Source organism: Sus scrofa, chromosome 1 (assembly GCF_000003025.6).
Source record: "Sus scrofa isolate TJ Tabasco breed Duroc chromosome 1, Sscrofa11.1, whole genome shotgun sequence".
Taxonomy (NCBI): domain Eukaryota; kingdom Metazoa; phylum Chordata; class Mammalia; order Artiodactyla; family Suidae; genus Sus; species Sus scrofa.
The window spans coordinates 95,790,407-95,816,138 of record NC_010443.5 but is presented as its reverse complement, the minus strand read 5'-3'; the positions used below and the strand labels follow the sequence as shown (position 1 = coordinate 95,816,138).

Below are 25,732 nucleotides of genomic sequence, written 5' to 3'. Positions count from 1 at the left end.
ATACCGCTTAAAATCTTAACCACATGAGGTTTTTGTTCTTAATACAGAAAGGAAAACAGTCCTGTTTTCCTAGAGTTTTAGTCCACACCCAACTTCCCTGTCCCCAACAATACCTTTCTCTAATTATAAGGCACCTAACAAAATACTGACTCTAGCCATCATCAAAGTTATTTTCTTTAAGCCAGACAACTTGGTAAAAAATAACTTCTACTGATCCCTTTGGTCAGTATCTGATTTCCCCAATATTAACTATGCTAATGAAAACTTAAATTTCTAGATAACCCAAACACAATCCTAGTTTATCCACATTCTTGGGAATGGCTGCTGTAAGTAAGTTCTAACAAATTTAATTTTGTTGCTCTTTGAACAACAATCAGAACTAACTTCCTAATACACGACTTGAGTTCCAGGTTGAGGAATTCAAGTCTCCAAGAAATTTCTTTTAGACTTACAGACGCATTAAAAAAAAAAAAAAAAAAAAAAAATGAGGCATTCTCGTCGTGGCACAGTGAAAACGAATCCGACTAGGAACCATGAGGTTGCAGATTCCATCCCTGGCCTCGCTCAGTGGGTTAAGGATCCGGCGTTGCTGTGGCTGTGGTGTAGGTCGGCAGCTGTAGCTCCAATTAGACCCTAGCCTGGGAACCTCCATATGCCTCAGGTGTGGCCCTAAAAAAAAAGGACAAAAGACCAAAAACAAAATTTTTTTTTGGTAAATTTACAAAAAAATATGATTGGAGTTCCCTGGTGGCCTAATGGTTAAGGATCTCCCACTGTCACCACTGTGACTGAGGTTACTCTTGTGGCACAGGTTCCACCCTGGCCTGGACACTTCTGCATGCCACAGGCGAGGCCGAAAAGAAAAAAGAAAGAAAAAAATGCTATTTTCCACTACCTTATTAAAAACGCTTTTATGAAGGAAAAGACTCAACTCTATACTCTGGTTGTTATATTATACAGTACTTTTTTGTCCTACAGCCTACTTCTCCACATTTTAGGGCAGGAAAGAAACTTAGAAATCATCTGGTTCCCTAGATTTGAGTTCCCTGAGTAGAAATTTCTTTTATCTTTGTACCAATCTCCATCTTGCACCTGAGCACTCAGCAAATGGGTTGGTTTTATTTTCGTTTTTTAACTAGGTATAACAACCCCCACATACAAACTGAGTTCTGCCAAGAGACTTCTATTTTTTTTTTTTTTTTTTTTTTTTTTTTGTCTTTTTAGGGCCACACCTGTGGCATATGGAGGTTCCCAGGCTAGGGGTCTCATCGGAGCTGCTGCTGCGGGCCTACACCACAGCTCACGGCAACACCAGATCCTTAACCCACTGAGGGAGGCCAGGGATCGAACCCAAAATCTAATGGTTCTTAGTTGGATTTGTTTCCACATCACCACAATGGGAACTCCTAGACCTCTACTTTTGATTAACCCTCACTTAACAAGAAAATACTCATTCGGGTAGTTTTTAAATTAAGTTAAATTAATAACTCAGGACTTACATTATCTATCTATTGGCTGTTTTTTTTTCCTTTGGTCTTTTTGCCTTTTCCAGGGTTGCTTCCTGCGGTATATGGAGGTTCCCAGGCTAGGGGTCTAATCGGCACTGTAGCCACCGGCCTACGCCAGAGCCACAGCAACGCGGGATCCGAGCCGCGTCTGTGACCTACACCACAGCTCACGGCAATGCCTGATCCTTAACCCACTGAGCAAGGCCAGGGATCAAACCCGAAACCTCATGGTTCCTAGTTGGATTCGTTAACCACTGCGCCACGACGGGAACTCCTCTACCGGCTATTTTAAATAATAAAATCTGAGCAAAAGAGGTATGAAGTCCCATTTTGAATAAAGACATGAAACAAAACAGAAGCAAAACTTAAACACTGTAAATTAAAGCCATTAAATTACTAAATAAGATAACCATCAAATGAGTCATACTAATTACAGTATTTTTAAATCACATTTACTACTATCAGCTTCTACTAACATGTTATGATAAATATATACAATATATATAATAGAAATTTCCCCTCCTAGCAGTTCGAGAATATAAAAGAGAATAAAACAAGCAAGATAATTTTATTTTCACCCTGCTCCTTCCTTTTATCTCAAGGACCTGTAGGTTGTGTGTGAGAGCTAACTGAACATCAATCCCACTCCTGCTGAGAGAAGCTGCCCACACAGAAGCAGAAAACACAGTTTATTTCCCTAAGTTCAATCATGAGTTCTGAAAGAGTAAGGTATATAGGTATGATTAAAGAAAAAGGTTAAAAGGATCTAGAAAAGTTTCATGACACAAATCAAATTTAAATTTAAGACTGGAATTTGACAACTCAAGAAAAATATCAAATTACTTAACACTGGTGATTAAGAATCAGCCCATAACAAAAAAAGCCAATAAAATTTCTACTCGGTAAACTGAAGGATAAAGAAAAATCTTTCAAGGAATGCCTATCTCATCCTTCATATTCCACTTGAGATTTTTTTCCTTTTAAAGAAAATAACTCACTGGCAGAAAAAGTTCTTTTACAACCTGGCCCTACCTTCCTCAACCTCATAGAGTTTACATCTATCTCTCTAAACTTAGGGCACTGGCTACATCATTCAAGATCAATGATACTCATCTTTGCTGAGGCTATTCCCTAGCCTGGAACGCCCACCTGGAAATCCCTCTCAAACTCCAGGTTTAAAAGTGTTAAGAGTTTCTTTAGCATCAAGGCCTGACAGTCTTATTCCCCACTACAGCACCAGCAACTAGAGTACAAATGGCACAGAGTAAGCAATCAGTAAATTAGCGTTGTGAGAATAAAGAGGATCCACCTGAATGTTTTGTCCTTTGTTTTCTCAATAGGTCTTCCCCACTTCTATAGTATCACAGATTTTTACTGTTATCAATGTAATTATCTTTTTTTTTTTTTTTTTAAGGCCGAACCCACAGCATATGGAAGTTCCCAGGCTACAGGCTGAATTAAAGCTGCAGCTGCCTGCCTATGCCACAGCCACAGCAATGCGAGATCTGAGCTGCATCTTCGACCTATGCCACAGCTTGTGGCAATGCCGGATCCTTAACCCACTGAGTGAAGCCAGGGATCGAACCCATATCCTCATGGATACTAGCCGGGTTCTTAAACCACTGAGACAAAATGGGAACACCTATGTCTATTTCATTTTTATTTCTTAATTACCCAGGAAACTTTATTTGGCCCTAAATTCTTTTGTAAAATACATAATACCAAAATCAGTATGGTTCAGAAGAAAATACATTAATAGTAAAACACTTGCCATCTTTTACAGATTTTCTCAAGTATTATCAATTCAGTAAACATGAATATACAGTTTTCATGTTGCTAGTTACCTGTAAAAAATTAAGGAAGGTATAATATGATTTACCAAAGTTATAAACATAAGGTCTGAGTCTCTAATACATATATAACAGTTCTAAACTTTAAATAAAAGCATTCTAATTGCCCATATATGAACTCTTCAAGCCTACATCAGACTGAAATCATTAAGTTTGAAGATCCCGGCAAAACAATCCCTCGAATAATGAGTAACTACACAACCTCAAGAAGTTACTAGTTATACACTAAGGAAACTTAAGGTACCAACATTAAAATGTTAATCACTCAATTCTATCAGAACTGCATTAAGTTAGAATCTAAAGCTAAATTTATCTTTATTTTTTTCTTATTTTTTTCGTCTTTTTAGAGCCACACCAGTAGCAATATGGAAGTTCCCAGGCTGGGGGTGGAATCAGAGCTGTAGCTGCTGGCCTACACCACAGCCACAACCACACCTGCTCCTTAACCCACTGAGCGAGGCCAGGGATCAAACTGAGTCCTCACAGATACTAGTCGGGTTCATTACCGCTGAGCCACAACAGGAACTCCTAAGTTTATCTTTAACATACAGGTCTTAGATTAATCATGAAAACTCTGAGACAAAGAACATTCTGACACTCTTTCATAAATGCATTTAAGAGTAATATAAACTGAATTAGTAAGTAATGTAACAACTACGCTGTGAACTTAAAGTTAACAGGGAAAGTCTCCAGTGCCAAAAGCTAGCCCATCCCAATTTCCACAAATAGATGTCAGAAAAGAAAATTTCCCATTAAGAAGTCATATGTAGGGGAGTTCCCGTCGTGGCGCAGTAGTTAACGAATCCGACTAGGAACCATGAGGTTGCGGGTTCGGTCCCTGCCCTTGCTCAGTGGGTTAAGGATCCGGCGTTGCCGTGAGCTGTGGTGTGGGTTGCAGACGCGGCTCGGATCCCGAGTTGCTGTGGCTCTAGTGTAGGCCGGTGGCTACAGCTCCAATTCGACCCCTAGCCTGGGAACCTCATATGCTGCGGGAGCGGCCCAAAGAAATAGCAAAAAGCCAAAAAGCCAAAAAAAAAAAAAAAAAAAAAAAAAAGTCATATGTAGCTCATATTTCAGGCATAATTACCTTGCAGTTTCTCCCTTCCATTCATATTGAACCACCTATTTTGAAGTTTACAATTATGTTAATATTATGAAAAAGATACAGTTTGGGACTTCCTGTTGTGGCTCAGCTGGTTAAGAGCCCGACTAGCTCCATGAGGATTTGGATTTGATCCCTGGCCTCGCTCAGTGGGTTAAGGATCTGGTGTTGTCACAAGGTGCAGCATAGGTCACAGATGCGGGTTGGATTCCGAGTTGCTGGGGCACAGGCCTGCGGCTGCAGCTAAGATTCAAGCCCTAGCCTAGGAACTTCTATATGCCACAGGTCCAGCCCTAAAAAGAAAAGAAAAAAAAAAAAAAGATACGCTTTGAAGTTTTACAATTACAGTGATATTGAAAAGTACTCTGAAGGAATCTGATTTAGCAATGTCTAAAAATACTTTTATTTTCTATTTTATGAAACTGCATGAAATTCCACTAAGGTTCTTCTTAAACTAGCATATAGGTCATCACAATATATTCTATCTTAGTTTTCAGAGTTCAAATTTATTTATTTTCGTCTTTTGTCTTTTTAGGGCTGCGCCCAAGGCATATGGAGGTTTCCAGGCTAGGGTCTAATCAGAGCTGTAGCTGCCGGCCTACGCCACAGCCACACCAGATCCGAGCCTCATCTTCGACCAACACCACAGCTCAGGGCAATGCCAGATCCTTAACCCACTGAGCCAGGTCAGGGATCAAACCCGAAACCTCATGGTTACTAGCTGGGTTCATTAACCACTAAGCTACCATGGGAACTCCCAGAGTTCAAATTTAATTCATAATGTCTTTATTTACTCAGCACCTACTGTGCATAAAGCACTCTACTAGGCATTGTATTGGCCAGATTATTTGGCCAAAATATTATACTTCCTACTAAAAAACCTCCGTGTTTGTGACTCTTCAGGACACCAGGTAATAACTATCAGTTGCAGGTCTCTAAAAATGCTTGTTAAACCAAAAGACAATGCTCTTATTGAAGAAATCCAGATTGCCAGGATCAGCAAAACCACATTAGAAAGTTAACAGCCTCCAGCCTTAAAATATCCCAGGAGAAGAAAGGGAGTAATTCAAACTGCTAACATGTGCCCAACACACTGCACAATAATAGGCTGAGCAAAACTGCCAGATGTATTTGTAATTAAGAGGTCCAACCTTGACAAAGCATCATCAGTGGGTTTTCATCCTAGAGGGGAAGGATTCAGAAAGCAGACGCTCAGGCGAGCAACAAAAAGCACATCCAGCACAAACTGCTCAAGCGGTTCACTCTGGGAGAACAAGTACAGGCGTTCATTCCTTCAACCTGCGAGCATCTATTCTGTGACAGCGGAGATGATTTAAAAGGGAGCATGAATGACGTGAGCCTCCGTTGAGGGCTGTTGCCCCAACAATACACCGAGATCAGCGATATAAGAAATCAACTACAAAGCACTACGGGGCTTTGAAAAGAGAGGATCCTTCCTGAGAGAGTCCGAGAAGTCTGTGATCTTTAAGTTGAGGCTGGTCAGCTTACGTCCTCGCCGGGTTTTCTAAATAAAGTTGACAAACTTGCCAGGAGAGGTCAATTTGGGAGACTGACACATCCCTCCCATTGACCGAAGGCGTCTGCCGACCGAAGGTAGAGGAAGCGCCGAGACGCAGGCGGCGCCAAGCCGGAGAAAACCATCCTCCCTCCTCCTAGGCCTCCGCAGTCACGGCGCAGGGGCAGCCACCGGGGCTCTCGGGAGTCGGCGGGTCTCGGCGCCAGACTCCAGCTCGCGGGGCTGGCAGAGTTGGCAGAGCAGCCGCCGCCGCCGTTTCCCCGGCGGCCCGGGGCGCCGGAAAGTTGCACGAAGACAACTCCAGGGCCGCGAAGCCTCTCCGGCCCGCGGCCCACCGGCTGCAGCACTTCCATCCTCCTCTCTGCTGCCAGGGAAAGGGACCCGCCTGGTCCGGGAAAGGGAGGGAGGCGCCGCCGGCCAACCCGCCGGGCCCGGAGGACGCGAAGGTCACTGACCGACGGGAGAGCAAGGGGTCCCGCTGTTCCGCCCCTCTCGTTGGCCCCCTCCCGGGCCGCGCCTCCCGCCACGTCCGAAACGCTAAGACCCCGGCGCCCGGACGCCGCAAAACCTCGCCCGCGGCCCGCACCCCTCCGACTCAAACTGAGCCCTCCCCGGGACGCAGCCGCTCCGGCCCTGCGCCCCTTCCCGCCTCACCTGCGCCCCGCGGCGGCTCCGCACCTCCTCGCCCGCTCCGCGCGCCCCGTCGGGGCACGCACCGACCCCCCGGGTCCCTCCGGGCCTCGGCGACTCGGAATGCGACGGCCACCGCCGCCTTCACCTTCTCGGCACAAGCCCCGGCGGCGAACAGAGGGCAGTGGCCAGAGCCCTGCCGGGGCCAAAGAGAATCTCGCCGCCTCCGCAGCCTCCACCACCAAGTCCCTTCACTCGTCCGCGCCGCCCGGAGAAAATGTCACCAGAGGCCGTTCCGTTCGGCGCCTCACTTCCGCCCGGAACCACAGAGCCCGCGCCGGTCGGCTAGAGCGGCCGTTGCGGCGGGGGGCCTCTAGGGACAGGAGCGGGAGGCCTAGAGAAAGCCAGAGAGCGCCATCTGGAGGGAGCCGACCCGTTCTCCTCCCTTTGCAGAGCGCCGGGCGCGCGGGCACTGGCTTCCCGGGTTTCTTTCCCGCGCTCCCTCCATCTGCTCAGGCAGCTCCCTTCGAGAAATGTCTTTCCCAGAGGGTCGGAAAGCCAGTCAATACAAGTCACGGACGATGCCTTAAGAAAAGGACTGCGCTCCCTTTCCCGTGCGCTGCTCAGGACTCACCTTTCCTGAAGCCTTGCCGAAGGAAGCTCGTGGCGTCTAAATCCTTGAGTCACTCCAGGAGGGAGTCCGCTCCCTTCTCTCCCACCTTTTCGCAGCTCGGCTAGGGGAGATTCGGCTGTGCTCCTCTCTCGTGCAGTGGCATCAACATCCCGTTCAAGTTTCTGGATGAACCTTGCACGCCTTGCAGATAGATCGCCACCTGCTGGTGAGACAAGGTTCGCCAGGGAGATCCCGCTCCGCCCTTACGTGCGATGCCGACGCCCCCAAATTCCACCTCTGCCAAGTCACTCCCGATTGCGCTTTGAGTTTTCGAAGCCCTTCGTCGAGATCTGGGGTCCAGGAAACCGAGCTGGACGTGGGACCCGGCAGAAAGGTGAAGTGGGAGCGAGCCCACCTGGAGGGTACAGGGCTTAAGGAGGAGAAAAAAGTGCTGAGAACAAACCTCACAACCCAAGATCTGGTCAAGGGCTTGCTCTCCCTAAAAGCGGGGTTTTGACAAATAAACGAATACACAAAGACTTCAGGAGAAAATATGAAAGATATTTACCTTTTCAAGAGCCATGCTGGGACTTGGGATGACTTTTCCCAAGAGGAGATTCTGAAAATCACAGTGCTGGCTTCACACTCCCCTTAACATCTGTCTCCCTTTGAGATCAGGCCCCTAAGCTCCCCCAGTTCACTCATTTATGCTGACTTCCTACAAACAATTTTCCATCCCTGACTAAATGAATTAACTGATAAAATAATTGTATAATAATACCTAATTTCTTTGGATACCTACTGTGTGCAAGGCACTGTGCTATGCATCTGATCAGATTCATTCCTTTAATCCTCCCAACTCTTTGGGTTTGGTGGTTTTCCTGGCCCCCAGGGACAAAAGTGGAACAGGCAGAGTGGTAAAGTGACCTGCCCAAGGTTACACATCAGTAAGTGGCAGGCACGGACAGCCCAACTCCTGAACCAGCATTCTTTTTTTTTTTTTTTTTTTTTTTTTTTGTCTTTTTGCCATTTCTTGGGCCGCACCCGCGGCATATGGAGGTTCCCAGGCTAGGGGTCTAATGGGAGCTGTAGCCACCAGTCTACCCCAGAGCCACAGCAACGCGGGGATCCGAGCCACATCTGCAACCTATACCACAGCTCACAGCAACGCCGGATTCTTAACCCACTGAGCAAGGCCAGGGATGAAACCTGCAACCTCATGGTTCCTAGTCAGATTCGTTAACCACTGAGCCACAACGGGAACTCCCTGAGCCAGCATTCTTAACTGCTACCACCAACTGCCTCCTTAAAATTCACTGAGAACATACCATGTGCCAGATAAACATTTTGTCTATGTTATTTCACTCATTCATCATTTATTCATTTATTTCCCTGCTACCTTAGTCCTCAAGAAATTTGAGAGGTTGTGGGGTACTGACAAGAGCTCAGGCTCTTTCAGAAGAAAAAAGAGCAGAGAACTAACTACTAAGCTCATGGCTGTCAGTCCCTTCCCCTTCCCACCGCACCTCTGCTTTTTTAGGGTCACACCTACAGCTAGTTCCCAGGAGGGGTTGAATCAGACCTGCAGCTGTCTGCCTGCACCACAACCACAGCAACGCAGGATCCAAGCCACACCTGCACCCTACACCACAGCTCATGGCAATGCCAGATCCTTAACCCATTGAGTGAGGCCAGGTATCGAACCCAAGTCCTCATGGATACTAGTCGGGTTCGTTAACCACTGAGCCCCGACGGTAAGTCCTGGGCCTCACTTGTAAAACATGAACAGGGAAGCGGGGTTCAAAGTTCTCACCAGACTTCTATGGAGTGTTCTGGTCAAGACAAGCAGAAAGCGGATGTCCTGGCCTGCTAACACATGCAGAGGAAGGAGAGCATTGACCCCATGCTGACCACAGCAGGGGGAAGCCCCAAAGGAGCACAGGGAGGGGAGGAGGCTAGAACTGCCCACTGAGAAACAGAAAGGAAAGCAGTAGGAAAGAAGGGAAGAGTCCACAGCCCTAGGGACCTTCCCTGTATGTGGCAGTGGGGATACATTCCACAGACAGATGATCTGGAAGAAAAGTTTCTGAGCAACATCGGCTTTGAAGAGAACATCTCCAGTCCTCCGAAAACTACAGTTCTTGAGAACAACATCATCGGGGGATCCATGTATAATTAAAAACACATATTTCATCTTTGTCCCCAGCCTCTGGCACAGAGCTGCTACAATGCTTGGAATTTCCTGGGTGATAGGAGTGCCTTTTGTTCTTCGTAAGAAACCTGAGTTTAGGCAAAGGAAGTGATTTTTTTAAATTGAGGTATAGTTGATTTACAAATGAGGTGATTCTTGATGGGCCCCTAGGTAGCTTCAGGATGCAGGCTGGTCCTCTGAACAAACCATCGCTGGAGGAAAGACCAGGGTTGGAACTTTTAGCCCCACTCCCACCTCCGGAAGGAGATTGAGTTCAATCACCAATGACTAATGATTTAATTAACAATGTCTACCTAAGGAAACCTGGATAATAACAATACGTGATGCAGCTGAGAGAGCTGACAGGTTGGTGAACACTCTGAGCTGCTCCAAGACCCCCATCCCCAGAGGCAGAAAAGCTCTGTGCCTGCTCCACCCCCATGTTCAAGGCTCTTCCTGAGGGAACAGTAGGGAAAGTGCCCTTCTGAGTTCTGTGAGTCATTCTAGCCAGTTACCAAACTTAGGAAGAAGTCACAGGAACCCTTGAATTTATAGTCCGTAGAACATAAGTATGAGTAGCCCAGGGACCCTTCTTGTGGCTAGCATCTGAAGTAGGACAGCCCCATGGGACAGAGCCTGTGGGGTCTGTACTAAATCTGGACAGTGAGTGTCAGAACTGAACTGGATGGTTGGACACTCAATTGTTGTTGGAGAATTGGTATCAAAAAAAAAAAAAAAAAAAAAACCAGGATCCTAAAACTTTGACTTTGGGGGGGAGGGGAGCCAAACCCGAGGCAGGCAGAAGTTTCTGGGCCAGGGATTGAACTCATGCCACAGCAGTGACCCAGGCCACTGCGGTGACAAGGCTGGATCCTTAACCTGCTGTGCCATATGGGAACTTTATTGACTTTAAATAAATATGTTATATTTGTTTTACATTAAGCAAGTCTAGTCCCAGGGCAAATCGCTCTTCAGACTCCTCACCTCTCCCCCCACCCTGTGACCACGTCCACCTTTTCCACCAAGGCTGCCATCATCCCAGATTCTGGCAGGTGGAGTGGTTTAATGCTTGCCTCTCCCAGTGGAACTCCTCTTTCCTGGTGAGCTTGCAGGCAGCAAATCCTGGGTGGGGACAGTCCTAGTGAGGCAGAACATTAACTCAGGTAGTCAGTGTAGGAGCATGGGCTTCGATGCATTTTTTGAGATGGCCATTGATTAACATTTGTGGCTTAAGGGCTCTGGGGGGCAACATCCCACAGGCCTTGTTTACTATAGGGAGTGTACCTATACCCAGATGGACATTAATCCCTAATCCCCTGACTCAGTTTACGGGAAGAAAGGGGCAAAGAAACTGAGACTCATGGGACATTTCCACCTCTAAGACCCTATTGAACAAGGACTGATATGGGTAATTGAGCAAAGCCTATGGGAGAAAAAACAACAACACATCCTGGAGTTCCCGTCGTGGCTCAGTGGTTAAGGAATCTGACTAGGAACCATGAGGTTGCAGGTTCGATCCTTGGCCTCACTCAGTGGGTTAAGCATCCAGCATTGCTGTGAGTTGTGGTGTAGGCCAAAGACGAGGCTTGGCTCTGGCGTAGTCAGGCAGCTACAGCTCCGATTCAACCCCTAGCCTGGGAACCTCCATATCCCACGGGTGCGGCCCTAGAAAATATACGAAAAGACAAAACAAACAAACAGAAAAACCCACATCTTTCTGGACCCCACGTTGGTATCCCCACCACAACCTTTAAGAGATAAAAACCCCCATAGGACATTAGAAAAAGGGGGCTCTTCTCCACGACTCCCAGCAGCCCTGGGAGCTATTTGCTTTCCTTTAATAAAGATTTTGCTTGCTTGCTGTCTTTGCATTCCCAGAGTTCATTCTCTGACTGCCAAGAAGAAGAATCCAGATTCAGGTATCATCTTTCCGGTATCACTAGCATTCCTTATTTGCACGTAGTAAGTGGCTATCCTCCCCTATGTGTCTTCGGAGAGCCCAGCAGAATGTGCATGCCAGTCAGTCTTACTCAGAAGACATCCATCACAGGCCTGCCCACTATGGGCAAGGCACCCTGTTAGGCCCTTCTTCGGTGTTTCATAAATCCCCACAACAGTCAGCAAGGGGAGAGAGGTTTTACAGAAGAGGAAACCGAGGCCCAAAGACAGTGGAGAACTAAAATCTTCCTGCCATATCAGTACACAAAAGATGGTCCAGCCATCGAGCCATCACATTACAGCCACCCAGATGGTGAGCCCTGAGATGGAGACAAACACGCTGCCCACTGCTAAGCCCAGCTAGCAGTCAGCTTCTGCAGACACACACACACACACACACACACACACACACTCTCAGCTTCTGCAGACACACACACACACACACACACACACACACACTCTCACACAGAGCACCCTGAGGAAACTCAGGATGAAAAAACATAGGATTTTGGCCTCAGATGCCTGAGGTGCATATCAAAGGAATGATTCCAGTGAGCCCAGAGGCTTGCATCTTCCTTAACTTGAGATACATTGTTTTCTTTTTTCCACAGAAAAAATGTTCTGACTACCTGGTCTTTTGTTGCAAAAATTCCTATATATGCTGCCCCCGCCCCCCTTGTCTCTTTGGAGATTTTTCTCAGCACTACCTGAGATGCTGTGTTCCAGGCCTGAAGTCCTCAGAAAGACCTCTGAATAAAACCTCATAACTCTTGGAGTTCTCTGCTAGTGCAGAGGGTTAAGGATCCAGCATTGTCACTGCTGTGGCTCAGGTTGCAGCTCGGATTCGATCCCTGGCCCTAGAACTTCCACATGCTGCGGGCACAGCTGAAAAAAATCATAACTCTCTATTTTAAGTTGCGCATTTTTTTTCAGTCGACGTGGCGCACCTGACCAAGGTCACAGGAGCTGAAGAGGAGAGCCAGGATTCTAGAACACGTCACCTCCTTCAAGGACACCTGTCATTGCCATAACAGGGCTCCATCCAGAAGCAAATCACAGCACTTCGCGGGAGGAGGATTGTGGTGATTGCTGAAGCGGAGGAGGGGTGAGAGAGGGAGAAATTAATCCCTCCTGGCAGAAGAAGATTTTGACCTCAGGGCCTTGAGAAAGAGCAGGGCTTCTGAGGACAGAGATGGAGAGAAAGGTATTCTGGGCAAAGCAGGTCCGGCTCCAGGAAAGGGTTGGATCCAAAAGTTCAGGCACCCGGGACAGCAGAATAGGTATATTTCTCACGCAAGTCATGTATCAAGTGCTCTGGTTTGGGCCCTCATCCCCCACATTCCAATTTCGTTTCCATCTCTTTGCTGATTAATACCAACAACAGGAGTTCCCATCGTGACTCAGCAGAAATGAACCTGACTAGCATCTATGAGGACACAGGTTCGAGTTCTGGCCTCGCTCAGTGAGTTAAGGATCCGGCGTTGCTGTGAGCTATGGTGTACGTCACAGACGTGGCTCAGATCTGATGTCTATGTGGCTGTGGCGTAGGCCAGTGGCAATAGCTCCGATTTGACCCCTAACCTGGGAACCTCCATATGCCACAGATTTGGCCCTAAAAAGACAATGGTGACAAAAAAATACCAACAACATACATACATTTATTTAGAGCTTACCTTGATCATTTCATAAATGTGACTTCATTAGCTCTTCCATTCTTTCATTAGCTCCTGGTGAAAGAAATGATGGTATGTCCATATGGTGGAATATTGCCTGGGCTGGCAAAGGGGGAGACAGATGCAGGTGCTCTGATACAGAAAAAGACATGCTCTGTCTGAAAAAGCAAATTTGAAGTCTCTTTTGCAGAATATTCTTCTTGTGCACATGATGACTGTGTCTTGAAGGATGCACAAGAAACTAGTGATTTCTCATGAGAAGGGGAAAGTTATATTTATTTTTATGCTTTTTTTTATCCCATTTAAAGTGCAAACTGTAAAATAAGTTTATGAAAAATAGTGAGGAGGGTATTGTTAACATTATAGACAGATTAAATAGAAGACTGGCACAAGGAGGTTATGAATAAAGGCTTAGGAGTTCCCAATGTGGTATGACAGGATCAGCAGTGTCTCCGGAACACTGGGATGCAGGTTCAATCCAAGGCCCAACACAATGGGTAAAAAATCCAGTGTTGCTGCAAGCTGCAGTGTAGATTTCAACTGCAGCTTGGATCTGATCCCTGGCCCAGGAACTCAAAAAGAAAGAAAAAGTTTTATTGAATGAATGAATGAATGAATGACTTGTCCAAGGTCACCAGCACTGAATGGGAGAGTCAGGACTAACCTTGCTCTGCTGGCTCCAAATCCTAGGCTCTTTTCACTACCATTCATATCTGGGGGACTTAGCAGTTGCCATTGTGTGTGTGTGTTTGTGTGTGTATTGTGGGGTGGGGAATTAGACTCATTATTGTGTTGTATAATGTGCTGATCATTTGAAAAAGGCTCAGGGCCTGAGAACAATGCAGGCATTCATTAAAGTACTTCAGCAGACTGACAGCAACAACAATAACCTAAAATTAAACGAAGCAGAGTATCTCATGTGACTCCTCTCTTGAGGAGTCAGTGCAAAGGCACCAGGCTTGGGGAAAAACAGGATGGGGCCCCCTATGAGAAAGACAAAGCAGAGATTTACAGAACCTGTGTGGGGAGCAGCAGGCTGGGAGGGTCCCCACCAGCCATATAGGCAATTCCCCAGGAATGCAGGAACCAGGCAACCTGCAAAGGCCTCCCCTCCTTTTGAGTAACTGTGACTCATTGGGAACCATGAGTAGCCACCAGGCCAAGGAAGGAGCCTTAGAGATCACTCTCCTATTTTGTAGAAAACTGGTGTATTTTTACTAATTATACTTTTTGGAGAAATGTGTTCCTTAAAGCACTTAGCAGAACTGTTCTGTCTTTTTAATTGTTTGTGGTTTCTAGTGACTCTGAAGAAGTCAGAGGCCAGCTCTGGGGATTCTTCTGTGGGGCAGTGGGTTAAGGATCTGGCATTGTCATTGCAGCAGCTTGGGTTGCTGCTGTGGCATGGGTTTGAGTCCTGGGACCAGGAACTTCCACATGACATGGACATAGGAAAAGAAGGAAGGAAGGAAGAAAAGGGCCAGCTCTGTAGGAAGGCATCACAGATCCCTTTCTGAGGTGATGGGGAGGCCTCACTGAGTGAAGCCAGGCCCACCATGACTCCAGTATGTTTGCAAAGCTGGAAGGTGAGTGCAAAGCTGGCTTCATTCTTGTCACCCATGAGAGCACACACTCGTGTACTGTGAATCAGAATGAGGGATGTATGTGTACTGGTCATCCTAGTCCTTAAAGAATTAATGGAGAAAACAGTGTCTCTCTCTCTCTTTTTTTTTTCTTTTTTTTTTTTTCCCTTTTAGGGCTGCACCCATGGTATATGGAAGTTCCCAGGCTAGGGGTCCAACTGGAGCTGTAGCTGCCAGCCTACACCACAGCCACAGCAATGCCAGATCTGAGCCGCATCTGCAACCTACACCACAGCTCATGGCAACACTGGATCCTTAATCCACTGAGCAAGGCCAGGGATCAAATCTGCATCCTCATGGTTACTAGTCAGATTCATTTCTGCTGAGCCACGATGGGAACTCCAGCCAAAACAATGTCTCTAGAATGAGTTACTTCCACTATACAGGTGGCCTTACAAAACTGCAAAATCAGTTTGCCTTTGGTGTATGTTTCCCCACTATGTCCAGGACCCTCCCTGACCTACTGAGCGCCTTGACCTCCCACCACTCAAGGTCTTAGAACTTTAACCCTCCTTGCCTCTCTCCCACCTCTGACAACCAAAATTTCCTGGCCCAAGACTCAATCACTAAGACTTCTACCTTTTACCTTTTTTTTTTTTTTTTTTTTTCTTTGTAGGGCTGCACCAACGGCATATGGAAGTTCCCAGGCTAGGGGTCCAATTGGAGCTGTAGCTGCCAGCCTACACCACAGCCACAGCAGTTTGGGATCTGAGCTGCATCTGTAACCTATACCACAGCTTACGGTAACGCCGGATCCTTAACCCACTGAGCAAGGCCAGGAATCGAACCCGCAACCTCATGGATATGAATCAGATTCGTTTCCCCTGAGCCACGACAGGACTCCCTCTTTTTGTTTTAAAAACAATTAATAAAGGAAACCAATTCTTACTAGAGCAATAGCTGACTAACATATTACCCCTCCCAGGTGATGGCATGCTTTGTCCAACTAAAATAAACATTTCTCTAGAAGCTGTCAGGGAGTGACATAAATGGTAGGCATTTCAGAGAGCAAGACATGTCAGTCAGGGAGGGGAAGATATTTTTGGTTCACCAGGTTTTTCAGCATTCTCAAATCACAACATTCTGAGGGCCTGGGAGAATCAATCTCATACACATTCATCTGTGCGTTCTCGCCGAGCCCCAATGCCAACTGCTTTTGCATTCCTTGTGTACCAGGAACCTGGGAAATACCAAGAAGCTCTAGAGTCTACAATCCAGGGAAACAAAAATAACTCAAAGGGAAAGAACAGTAAGGAGAGCTGAGAGCAAAGTCTGTGCTATTGCTTATTAGCGTTCTAATAACTCAGAGAAGGAAAAGATTGATGTAGTGTGGGAAGAGTCCCACTCTATGGTGGGATGAAACTGGGTCTAAAGTGTAGCTAGAGAGGCGTTCCCGGCGTGGCACAGCAGAAACAAATCCAACTAGGAACCATGAGGCTGTGGGTTCAATCCCTGGCCTTGCTCAGTGGGTTAAGGATCCGGCTTTGCCATGAGCTGTGGTATAGGTCACAGACACGGCTGGGATCCCGTGTTGCTGTGGCTCTGGCGTAGGCCAGTGGCTACAGCTCTGATTCAACCCCTAGCCTGGGAACCTCCATATGCCTCGGGAGCGGCCCTAGAAAAGGCAAAAAGACAAAAAAAAAAAAAAAAAGAATCACTCAAACTGGATTGCCCATTGCCACAAGGACCACGGGAAGCTTGCTTCTGGGCTGACAGGTCACAACCCTTTCATATAATCATGTGCCTTCAACTGCACATTGGAAGAGATGTGTTCTCAGCCCAAACCCTAAATTGATGCTGTTGTTGAACGAGAGGCAGGAACACCTCAGAGACAGCTTATATTCTAAGGGGGCCCAAATGAGCTTGCCCCTGGCTGCAAGGATGGCAGATATGCAGTCACTGCCAGGGAACTCTGTCCCTGGCAGGGGCCCTGCCAGAGTCCAAGGGCAGAAAAGACTGATGCAGGGCTCAGCTCAGCCAGTGTCAGTTCTTTCCCTCCACCCCACACCCACAGCATGCCGAAGTTCCTGGGCCATGGATTGAACCTAACCCACAGCAGTGACAATGATGGATCCTTAACCGCTAGGCCACCAGGGAACTTCCAGCCAGTGCCAGTTCTGCTGCTCAAGGGCTGCCCCTGTCCTGCTCCCCCACCTCACCCCCATGTTTGCCCTCCCCTCCCCCTTTCTCCTTCCTCTCTCCTTTCTTTGGCTACATCTTCTTCAGACACTCCTCTCTTGCACTGTGCCTCTGCTCACATCTTCTTGGCCCCCATTTTCACTCCAGCTGTCTGCTGTCCCCTGCCCTGGGGCTTCCCTCCCAGGACACTCAGAAGACCCGGGACAAGCCTGGAAGAGAGAAGGAATTATTACCCCAAAGGGTCATCCTCAGCCAGCAAGGGCCAGAACTAGGGTAAATGTCCAGCTTCTTTCCTGCAGGCGGACAAGTCTGTGGCTTGTTCTGCAGGGTTCCATGGGGGCCACCAGCAGGACTGTGCCCTGGCCTCCATAGAGACCCACTTGGGGTAGGGCACCCTGGGGTGGTTCTCCCTCCATCTTGAGCTGCTCCTCCCTGCCCCTCTCTCCTGCTCCTGAGGAACTGGTCCAAACACGAGTGCAAGCTCTAGTCCCAGACTCTCCTTTGGGGGACCCCAAGCCTGAGGTGGGAGGTAGATGGGTCCCTGGGCTGAGAACAGCAGGGACTTGTCAGGCTGAGTTAATTGGGCCTGGCTTCTCTTTGACACCCCAAGGAGAAAGTTTTTTGGTTTTTGTTTGTTTGTTTTTTGCTTTTTTAGGGCGACATCCATGGCATATGGATGTTCCCAGGCTAGGGGTTGAATCAGAGCTGTAGCCACTGGCTTATGCCACAGCCACAGCAATGCCACATCCTAGCCGCATCTGCAGTCTACACCACAGCTCATGGCAACACTGGATCCTTAATCCACTAAGCAAGGCCAGGGATGGAAACCTGCATCCTCATGGATGCTGGTCTGTTTTGTTAACCACTGAGCCACAAAGGGAACTCCACCCCAAGGAGAAAGATAATGGCAGGAGCTGAGCTCTGCGAGAATAAAAAGACAAGATGACCACATCAGTCTCTTCTTGGGCCAAAGAGACCTCCCCAATTACCTATGCACAGTAAGACTCCTAGGGGTCAAAAAGGGTGGGGACACCAGGCCATACTAAGTCCTGATACCATCCCAGAACCCCTTTGCTCTGGAATCCATCTTGACCAAAAGATGCATGCACATAGCAGGGAGGGCCCTGGGTCCAGTCAGGTGTGAGAAATGAAACAAAATAATTGGCCAAAGGAAAACCAAGGCCCGGAAAAACTGTCCTATATGTGATTTAGGTGCACTCCTCATTCAGGGACCCCCATGTTCCTCTTTAGGGTACGTTTTGCTTCTCTCTTTTTTTTTTTTTTTTTTTTTTTTGTCTTTTCTAGGGCCACACCCTCAGCATATGGAGGTTCCCAGGTTAGGGGTCAAATCGGAGCTACACCTGCCGGCCTACGCCACAACCACAGCAATGCCGGATCTGAGCCACCTCTGCAACCTACACCACAGCTCACGGCAACGCCAGAACCTTAACCCACAGAGCAAGGGCAGGGATTGAACCTGCAATCGCATAGTTTCTAGTTGGATTCGTTAACCAACTGCTTCTCTGTCTTAAACTGCTTCTCTGCATTCTCTCCCACATGTTGTACTGTGTCTCTAATAATAAACTTTGTACCTGTTTTTACAGTTTCTGCCTCCTTGAAATATTCTTGCTTTCAACAAGGGGCAAGAATCAGGGTAATTCTGCTTTCAGTTTCTAGTCTAGTGGCTGGGATTCACGGTTTCATCCAGGCTGCCCGGATTCAAGTCCTGAGCAGAGAAGAACTTGTGGTTCAGTGGGTTACCAACCCAACTATTATCCTTGAAGATTTGGGTTCAATGCTGGCCTCACTCTGTGGGTTAAGGATCCAGCGTTGCCATGAGCTATGGTGCAGGTCGAAGATTCAATGGCTCAGATCCCTCATTGCTGTGGCTGTGGTGTAGGCCGCTGGCAGCTGCAGCTCTGATTTGACCTCTAGCCCGGGATCTTCCATTTGCTGCAGGTGCAGCTGTAAAAAGGGGGAAAAAAAAAATCTCACTTCAAGCCATTACTCACTGCTATCTCTCAGAGATCAAGCCACAGCACTCCTTCTTCTCCCCGAGCGTCCCCTCCCCCCAGCCCTGACCCCCACCTCCTCCCCCACCCTGCTTCCCTTCTTCTCTCTGCTTCTCTGTCTTCCTCTCAACAGAGGTCTCCTCCCCTGCCTCCCTCTGTCTCCCTCTGTCAGAGGGCATGTCCCCAGGCCAACTGAGAGGAAGAGTTTAGAGATTCTGTCACTGCTGTCCCTGAGGAGCCCTGGGTGACGAAGGCAGTGGGGACAAGGTGGGGCCGAAGGGAGCTTACTAGGAAGACCCAACTTGACTGTCAGGCCTGAGAGCGAGCTCTGTGCATCTTGTGGTCCTCTCAGGCATGGAATGCCTGGGGGGCAGGCCTGGCCCATCCTACTGCACAGCCTTGCCCTGTCCCCACCCCTACCCCACCAGACTCACTTCCCTGGGAGCTTCTCCTCCTGCCCCCCAGGGTTCTCGCCCTCCTCAGGTGTCAGGGTGCCCCTCACCTGGTTCAGCCTCTCCACGTTCCACCCTCACTGATGGAACAATGGAAGAACTTTTCCCACTGGGACCTTTAGTGTCTGGCTGGAAACATCGCTTGGCTGAAGGACTCTCCTTCTGGGGCTGCCCTAGGATATTCTGAGGACACACCACAGGTTCTCAAGAGTAATAACACACTCTGCAAACTGCCACATTCTGGGCCACAGGTAAGGGGACTAGGGAGGAAGTTCTGGGCTGCTTCAGGCCTTAGCAAAATGTCTGTGGTGAGAGCAGGGTATCAGGACCTAAACCAAGGAGCCAGAATTCATTTCTAGTGAATGATAACTCAAGTTCTTTACATTCTATAAATCAACTTAATCTCTACACTAAGGTCCCCACCTGGCAGGAAATTTTAGGTCAGTCATTGTAGAAGTTTCATTTCCCGTCCCATCAAGTTAAGTGTGGGGTCTACTCTTCCATCCATGCCTATCTGTCATTTGCCAAAGCCCAATGGTGTTTCCATGTCATGTATGGGGAGAATTCTCTGCCAAGGCTGGGTTCCCCCCAAAGGCCTCCCACCCCATTAAGGATGGTGGTACAGAGATGCGTTCAACTCTCTCCCTTTCCAGGCCCTCATGATTTTTTCTCTCTCAAAAGCCATCTCCTGGAGTTCCCGTCATGGCACAACAGAAACAAATCCCATTAGAAAGCATGAGGCTGTGGGTTCGATCCTGGCCTTGCTCAATGGGTTAAGGATCTGACGTTGCCATGAGCTGTGGTGTAGGTCACAGACACAGCTCGGATCCTGTATTGCTATGGCTGTGCTGTAGGCCAACAGCTATAGCTCCGATTTGACCCCTGGCCTGGAAACCTCCATATGCCAAGGGTGAGGCCCTAAAAAAATAAAAGATCTGAAACCAAAAAAAAAAAAAAAAAAAAAAAAAAAAAATGCCATCTCCCCTCCTTACTTCTTCCCTTCCTCCCAACACATATGAAACCCAGGGAATTTAGATTTTTTTTCAAAAGGACCAAAAAAGTCATTGACCTCAGTCTCCTGTTTTGCACCAAACCTGAGTCAATGGACACAAGAAATTACCACCGTAGTAGTTTACCTGAAATGGAAGGGTTGGGGGAATACTATAAGAAATACACAAATTAATATGTGAACACATCGGAGAGTTCCCATAATGACTCAGCAGTAATGAACCCGACCAGTATCCATGAGGATGTAGGTTCAATCCCTGGCCTCGCTCAGTGGGTTAAGGATCCAGTGTTGCCAAAAGCCACGGTGTAGGTCGTAAACTCAGCTCAGATCTGGCATTGCTGTGGCTGTGATGTAGGCCGGCAGCTGCAGCTCTGATTTGACCCCTAGCCTAGGAACTACCATATGCTGAAGAAAGAAAGAGAGAGAGAGAGAGAAAGAGAGAGAGAGAGAGAGAGGAAGGAAGGAAGGAAGGAAGGAAAGAGGAGGAAAGTCTTCTAGGCAGATGTCACCATGGAATCAAAGGGCAGCTGCAGCTCTGATTTGACCCCTAAGCCTGTGACCTTCCATGTGCCACAGATGAGACACTACAAAGACAAAAAATGTGAAAATATCCTGCTACTCATTTATTGCCCAGCACTTTATAGGCACTGCTTTGGAGCCAATCACCATGTTAGCACTGTGGACAGAGACACAGAAGCAGCTCTTCCAGGTACAGCTCTCAACCTAGTCTATCCTGGTGGGGAAGACAGATACATGGTCACCTAACCTTAGGCTAGGTGACAACATACTGGAAATATGCACCCAGAGTCATAGGAGCTGAGGAAGCTGCAACATTGGCCTGTGCCCAGGGAGGACTCAGCTGGGAGGAGACGCTGAGCCAAGACTCTGAGAATGAAGAGAATTTGCAGCCTAGAAAAGAAGAGGAGGAGTTCCAAACAGGGCTCAGGGGTGACGAACCCGACTAGGATCCATGAGGAAGGGGTTCCATCCCTGGCCTCACTCAGTGGGTTAGGATCTGGTGTTGCCGTGAGCTGTGATGTAGTTTATAGATGTGGCTCAGATCCCATGTTGTTGTGGCTGTGGTGTAGGCTGGCAGCTGCAGCTCTGATTTGACCCCTAGCCTAGGAACTACCATATGCTGAAGAAAGAAAGAAAGAAAGAGAGAAAGGAAGGAAGGAAGGAAGGAGGGAAGGAAGGAAGGAAGGAAGAAGGGAAGGAAGGAAGGAAGGAAGGAAGGAAGGAAGGAAAGAGGAAAGTCTTCTAGGCAGATGTCACCGTGGAATCAAAGGGCCAAGCCTTTCTGGGAATGCATGGGCCTGGCGGCAGGATGTCATTTAGCAGTGAAGAGGGCAATTGTAGGAGAGGGATTTAGAATAAAGAACAAAATCCCAAAGAGAACCTATTTGTAACAAGGGCTGTGATGGGTTTTCTTTTCTTTTTTCTTGCTAGGGTAGGGATGGAGATACGATAAAATAGCCTCTCTCTTCTACTCCTCAAGTTGAAGACCGATTGAGAAGTAAAACACAGAAAACAGGTAAACATTTAAATATCAGCTTTATTGGAGTTCCCCTTGTGGCGCAGCAGAAACAAATCCGACTAGGAACCGTGAGGTTGCGGGTTCAATCCCTGGCCTCGCTCAGTGGGTTAAGGATCCTGCGTTGCCATGAGCTGTGGTGTAGGTTGCAGACATGGCTCAGATCTGGCGTTGCTGTGGCTGTGGGGTAGGCAGGCAGCAAGAGCTCCAATTCGACCCCTAGCCTGGGAACCTCCGAATGCCATGGGTGTGGCCCTAAAAATGACCTAAATAAATAAATAAATAAATATCAGCTTTATGATAAATAAAAGCTAGATTGGAGGACAGAGTACAAATGTACAGGCTCCGTGCCCTTTCCAGTAGGTCAAGGCCACTGTAGCCAGACATTCACCCAGCTTCAGACAGACCTGGACAACCTCAGCCCTTCCATCAGCAGTAGGTTTGCTGCATAGCGAGCAGCCCAGACTATACCCTCTCCGTCGCGGGGAAGGGTCCTAAAGAGAGTATTGTATTAATGCACGAGGACTGCCATAATAAAGCACCAAAGACTGGGTGACTTAAACAACAGAAATGTGTTTCCTCAGAGCTCTAGAGTCTAAAACTCTCAAGATCAAAGTGTCAGCTGCTTTGGTTTCTTTTGAGCCCCCTCTCAGAAGAAGCCTTTCCTCTGAGGCTTAGAGTTGGCCTCCTTCTTTCTGTGTCTTCACACAGTCACCCCCCCCCACCTTTTTTTTAGTGCTTCACCCATGGCATATGGAAGTTCCGAGGCTAGAGGTTGAATTGGAGCTATAGCTGCCAGCCTACACCACAGCCACGGCAACATGGGATCCGAGCCACATCTGTGGCCTACACCACAGCTCACGGCAACGCCAGATTCCAGCCCACTGAGTGAGGCCAGGGATTGAACCTGCAACTTCATAGGTACTAGCTGGATTCATTTCTGCGGTACCACAGAGGGAACTCCCTCACATGGTCACCCCTTAGTCTGGGTTGTCTGCGTCCTAATCTCCTCTTAAAGGACACCAATCACTTCACCTCAGCTCCTAGCCTGGGAACCTCCATATGCCTCTGGTGCAGCCCTAAAATAAACAAACAAACAAACAAAAAAACATAGAGTATGAAACACCATGGTTAAGAAGAATCCCGCACGTAGAAATAAAATCACTTTTAGAAATGAGGGATAATTGTAGTAATTATGGTCCTTAATATTCATTTATGTGACCAGATTCTATTTTTAGTTTTATCCCTACAGTGAATGATGTGACCATACAAGCACTTCTATATGCTGAGGGTGCAGCTGTATAAAGAAAATTAAATAAAGCGAAGCATGAAAGAAAGATGGAAGAGTTTTCAGAAATCACCTTATCCTTTTACAGATGAAAGAATCCAGGGCTCGTTTGAGTCCAGTCAAGGGCCACACAACTAGTCACTCGTCTTCCGGCACTTCTATGTATCACAAGGTCCTTTGACCTTAAGGTCCATGACACAAAATATTCTTCCGTCTCCATTTCCTCTGCCTTCTAGCATGTATCCCGAAAATCAGCACAACTGTCTGAAAAGGGAATTGAAGTAAAAGACATTCTGAGCAGCTACCTGCTCTGAATGGACCCCAGCTGCTTGGCCTAAGATGTATGTTTGTTGGTATTTGCATCACCCCATTGTTCAGCCTACAGCCAGATGCAAGGAAAATACTCATTTCACATCAGCTGCAGGCAATGTTGCGTGAAGGGTTGACCAGCCAGAAGACTACAAACAGGAAATATCATTTTTTCTCAGAAGTGGGTGAAGAGGGATTGTGACCCTGAACTTGGCGTTGATCTGAGGCCTCTGCTGGACTTGTACTCTGGCAACTCTCCTCCTGTTGCAGGGATCTTTCAAGGTCATCTTGGGCTCCTTCCTCTCTTCCATCCCGATATCGAATTTGTTTCCAAGTTCTCTCGTATCTCCTCCTTTTCCATCTCTGTTGCCACATCCTGGCCTAGGTCTCTTATCACGTCACACTGGTCTGGACTCATGTGTCTGGGCCGGGTTGAACACAGAGGCCCGCGAGGCAGCTCGGAGGCTATCTCAGCAGATCAGGCTGCAGTGGACACTTGTTTTTTGGGGGTTTTTTTGGGTTTTTTGTGTGTGTGTCTTTTTAGGGCCACACCCACGGCATATGGAGGTTCCTAGGCTAGGGGTCCAATCTGAGCTGTAGAGGCCAGCCACAGCCACAGCAACGCCAGATCTGAGCTGCATCTGCAATCTACACCACAGCTCACAGCAACTCTGGATCCTTAACCCACTGAGCAAGGCCAGGGATTGAACCCGCAACCTCATGTTTCCTAGTTGGATTCGTTAACCACTGCGCCACGACAGAAAATCCAGTGGACACTTGTTTTGTGTTCCCTCCTCCTCCTCAGCCTGTGGCTTCCTCTTTATGGGCTCCCCTCATACTCACCTGCCACCCCTCCCCCTTCGCCTTCTCCTTCCAACCAGCCCCCCAGCTGCTCTTCACTCCCACCCCACCCTTTCAAGCTTTCGCTACCACCTCAGCTGTGCCTACCCCTCCCCCTAGCCCCTACTTCAGGTTTCAATTAACTAGTTGCCCATACAAAGATTCCAGCAAATTTATTCTCCCTGAAATAGAAGTGACCCATAACAAGACTTAATGAGATCATCCCCCGAGGAATTTAATAAGGGACCATTGCTTCAGCCAGTGAAATGAGAGTGGCAGCTGGGTCTGACAGAGTCGTTGGGGGAGGGGAGGCTGCTGCTCCACCTCTGGAGGGAGGCGCTGGTCTGGGGGGAGGCACAGGTGGCAGGAGGGTGGAAAGCAGGGCTTATGGCAGATGGCTTCAGTGGGAGAACACAGAAGTCCAAGCTCACCCTCTTCAGTGGTTTGCTAAGAGCCCACAGGAAACCTGAAGCCCTTCCTGCCCCGCTTCCTGTGGGTCCTGTGAGTCCCCCGGGTCAGCCCCTGAGACCACCAGCCCAGGAGCTTCAGTCTAGAGATCAAGATTGCTGGAAATGGAGTTCCCATTATGGAGCAGTGGAAATGAATCCACTTAGTATCCGTGAGGATGCAGGTTCGATCCCTAGCCTCACTCAGTGGGTCGGGGATCTGGCATTGCTGTGAGATGTGATGTAGGTTGCAGACTTGGCTATGAGCTGTGGTGTAGGTCAGGTCACAGACTCTGCTCGGATCCCGTGTTGCTGTGGCTGTGGTGTAAGCCTGCAGCTGCAGCTTCAATTTGACCCCTACCCTGGGAACTTCCATATGCCACAGGTGTGGCCCTAAAAAGAAAAAAAAAATTGCTGGGAATGGACCTTTTGTCCCTCCTAAACCAGCAGAGATGTGTATAGTGCTCAGTGTGGTAGAGCTTCCCTTACAGAGCAGAGCCAAGAGGATGCTTATTTTTTCCTACTTTTGAAAGATGATCTGCAGCCAGGAGCAGCGCCTCTGCAGCCAGGAGCGGTGCCAGCTGTGGTCAGTGTACAGCCTGGCAAGTGGGTCACTGGGGACTCAGAGAGAATCCTCAGCTGTCTGCATTTTTTCTCTGGGGATTTTATTGGCACTCAGAGCCCCCTGGTCCACATCTGCTCACCCACTAGAGGAGACCATTTTCCTTTCTGCCAATACAAAGTACCCAGAATCTCAGAGTCTCCAAAAACTAGAGCCAGAAAGATTCCTAAGTGTGACCTTAGTCACCCATTTCCCCAATTTGCAGATGAGCTGTTGGAGCCCAGGGAGGTTAAGGGCTGTCTTTAATTCTCTGTGTTGCATAACCAGCAACCACACTCTGGTGGATTAAACAACGCAAATTTATTCAGTTTCCATGGGTCAGGAGTCTAAGCTTGGCTTAGCCAGTTCCTCTGTGCTGAAACCAGGGTATCACCTGGGGCTGCCGTTTCATCAGGGTCG

The 25,732-nt window shown here is 47.9% G+C and overlaps 1 protein-coding gene across 5 annotated transcripts in view; it reads right to left on the bottom strand.

The window, feature by feature from the left end:
* Positions 1-7,444, bottom strand: part of C1H18orf25 (chromosome 1 C18orf25 homolog) — a 90,613-nt gene extending 83,169 nt beyond the window's left edge. The window contains exon 1 of one of the 5 annotated variants that reach the window (XM_003121415.6): positions 7,262-7,444. The gene's annotated coding sequence lies outside the window, so the exon portion shown is untranslated. Of the gene's footprint in view, positions 1-6,651; positions 6,952-7,261 lie in introns of those variants that run through there. The other 4 variants (XM_003121416.6, XM_021092561.1, XM_021092553.1 and 1 more) reach the window with 4 other exon arrangements.